This window comes from Gorilla gorilla, chromosome 2 (assembly GCF_029281585.2).
Source record: "Gorilla gorilla gorilla isolate KB3781 chromosome 2, NHGRI_mGorGor1-v2.1_pri, whole genome shotgun sequence".
In the NCBI taxonomy this organism is placed as follows: domain Eukaryota; kingdom Metazoa; phylum Chordata; class Mammalia; order Primates; family Hominidae; genus Gorilla; species Gorilla gorilla.
The window spans coordinates 27,705,522-27,708,588 of NC_086017.1; the positions used below are offsets into that span (position 1 = coordinate 27,705,522).

Here is a 3,067-nt window from a genome sequence, read left to right on the forward strand (position 1 = left end):
GGATGGTCATGCTGGCTGCTCAAGGTCTTCTATTTAGGAAGCTATACTTTGCCCACTCTTTTCCTTGGCTCCATCTGGGAGGCAGTATGTTATTAGGGTTAAGAGTAAAGGCTTTGGAGTCAGAATGCCTGGGTTCTAATGCTGGATTTGCTACTTTTTTTTTTTTTTTTTGAGACGGAGTCTCACTCTGTCACCCAGGCTGGAGTGCACTGGCACAGACTCGGTTCACTGTAGCCTCTGCCTCCCAGGTTCATGCGATTCCCCTGCCTCAGCCTCCGGAGCAGCTGAGATTACAGGCACGTGCCACTATGTCCAGCTGATTTTTGTATTTTTAGTAGAGACGGGATTTCACCGTATTGGCCAGGCTGGTCTCGAACTCCTGACCTCAAGTGATCCACTCGCCTCGGCCTCCCAAAGTGCTGGGATTACAGGCGTGAGCCACCGTGCCCGGCTGGATTTGCTACTTTTTAATTGTATACTTGTGTTCTAATACTGGATTTGCTACTTTTTAATTGTATGCCTGGGTTCTAACACTGGATTTGGGACTTTTTAATTGTATGACATTCAACAAGTTTCTTAAACTCTTTGTGCTTCAGTCTCCTCAGATGTAAAACAAAGACAATAATAGTACTTACCTCTTAAAATTAGTAAGCATGCAAAGAGGAAATGAATGCATGCAAAATTCTTAGAACATTATTTAACATACATTGAGTGCTCAGGAAATGTTAGTTATGATTATTTCAACTAGCCATTGAGGAGGATAATATGATACTGTCGGGGTGCCTTTGGCAGAAGAACGTCCCTCAATTATTTTTTGTTTTCAGAGATTCAGGGGATACATGTGCATGTTTGTTGCATGGACGTATCGCATATGGTAGGGTTTGGGCTTCTAGTGTAGCCATTACCTGAGCAGTGAACATTATATCAAATAGGTAATTTTTCGACCATCACCCTCCTCCCAGTCTCCCCTCTTTTGGATTCACCAGTGTCTATTATTTCCATCTTTGTGCCCATGTGTACCCTCTGTTTACAGAGGTACTTATAAGTGAGAACATGTGGTACTTGATTTTCTGTTTCTGAGTTATTTCACTTAGGATAATGGTCTCCAGCTCCATCCATGTTGCTGCAAAAGACATTATTTTATTCCTTTTTATGGATGCATAACATTCCATGATGTATATACGCCACTTTTTTTTTCCAGCAAAATAATTTTATTTCCTAACATATGGTAACATATACATCCAATGTGTGCTCACCTTGCACATCTATTCACCAGTGACTTCCAAACGACAACTGCTTTGATATTTAAGCATGTGCTCAAAGTTATCTTAGTTGAGATTTGAAAAATGCTTTAAACAGATAACATTCTGAGTATATTGGATTGGTCACAGCAGAATTTACTTTAGTTAGATGAGTTCTACAAATTTAAAGCTTTGAAAAGCTACTACTTTTCCCATCCAGATGAATACGATGCAGCAATATCAGCTTGTATTCCAGAGAAATCTCATTAAGTTTTTCTGGTGATGGAACCACTTATCCACATCTGTTGGTACCATGCAGGCAGATTCACAGGGTGGTGGTAAAGCATCCACAATGGCTCTGGCAGCATCAGGATCACACTTGAAGGGGCTCTTGGACACAGTTGTATTCATGCAACTGATTCCTTTTCCATTCATTTTCTTAGTCACTAATGCTTTCCAATGGTCATGAGTGGTTTTAATAGTATCAATTGCAAAGTCCTTATCTTTAAATTCTGCATTAAAAGCAAACTCATTTCTAGTTTTCCATCAGGAACCTTATACCTTTTAACCCAGTCCACAGTAGCTTTTAAGTAGCCAGGTTTCAGCTGTTTGACATCATTGATATCATTACAATTGGCTGCATCAGGATCATCTACATTGATGGCAATGACTTTCCAGTTAGTTTCCCCTTTGTCAATCATAGCCAATATGCCTAGAACTTTCATGCCAATTATTTCACCTCTTGCACATACCTTGCTTCCAATTTCACACACATCAATTGGGTCACTGTCACCACAACAGCCAGTATGTTCATCATTGTGCCCTGGGTCTTTCCAAGTCTGAGGGATGGCACCATAGTTCCAGATATATCCTTTATATGGGAACAAATTCGCAACATAACGAAGTTTTTCTTTTTTCACATCTCGTTTAATGGGGTTTAAAGGGTCCTTTGTAGCAATCTCCATTTTTGCATTAGACAGCGTGGTACTTCCAACTACCACGTGGAACACATCCTTATCTGCATAAATTGGAATATTATGAAATGGAGATATATATTGTCCTTTCTCATTTTTGAGGAAGACTCGGTACTACAGGGAGAAGGGTGCGGTGTGCACCTCGGTGCTAAAGCCGCTCATGGCGCCAGAGTCCAGCCACCGCCGCTGTCACAGAGTCACCGGCCCCGCAGGCGTTGCCGACTGACAAAAGGAGAGAGCCCTGCGCCTGCGCACTGCAAGCACCCTATAGCACCTTTTTTTTTTTTTTTTAAATCCAATCATCTGTTGATGGATACACAGGTTGATGCCATGACTTTGCTATTGTGAATAGTGCTACAATAAACATAAGAATGAAGGGTTTTTTTTTTTGATATAACAATTTCTCTTCCTTTGGGTAGATGCCCAGTAGGGGGGTTGTTGAGGGGGGTTGTTAGTTATTTGAGAAAAGGGAATACTTCTACACTGTTGGTGGGAATGTAGATTAGTATAACCTCTATGGAAAATAGCTGGAGATTTCTCAAATAGAACTTCCTTCAGTATTTAATAGGCTTCTGACCTAATTGCTTCTGGTCAGTTCTGTAGTCAGATATTTGATAATAGTCAGAGATCAGATTCATAATCCTTGAGTTTGGAAAGTAGCTCTTTTGAGGATAGGTATTGGTTCATGTGCAACTGGCCATAATTTTCCACCCACTTTTGTTTTGAAACAAAAATATCTTAGATCATCTCACTAATGCGTATGACTAGCTAGGTCTTGTTTCTTTGCCTTTTCTTGAACCAAAGCTTCCACTAGGAATACCCACTGTGATCTATATCCATAGTGCATGCTTG

The 3,067-nt window shown here is 40.6% G+C and overlaps 1 pseudogene; it reads right to left on the reverse strand.

The window, feature by feature from the left end:
* Positions 1–1,480: 1,480 nt before the first annotated feature.
* Positions 1,481–2,386, reverse strand: LOC101141353 (inorganic pyrophosphatase-like; annotated as a pseudogene).
* Positions 2,387–3,067: the final 681 nt, after the last annotated feature.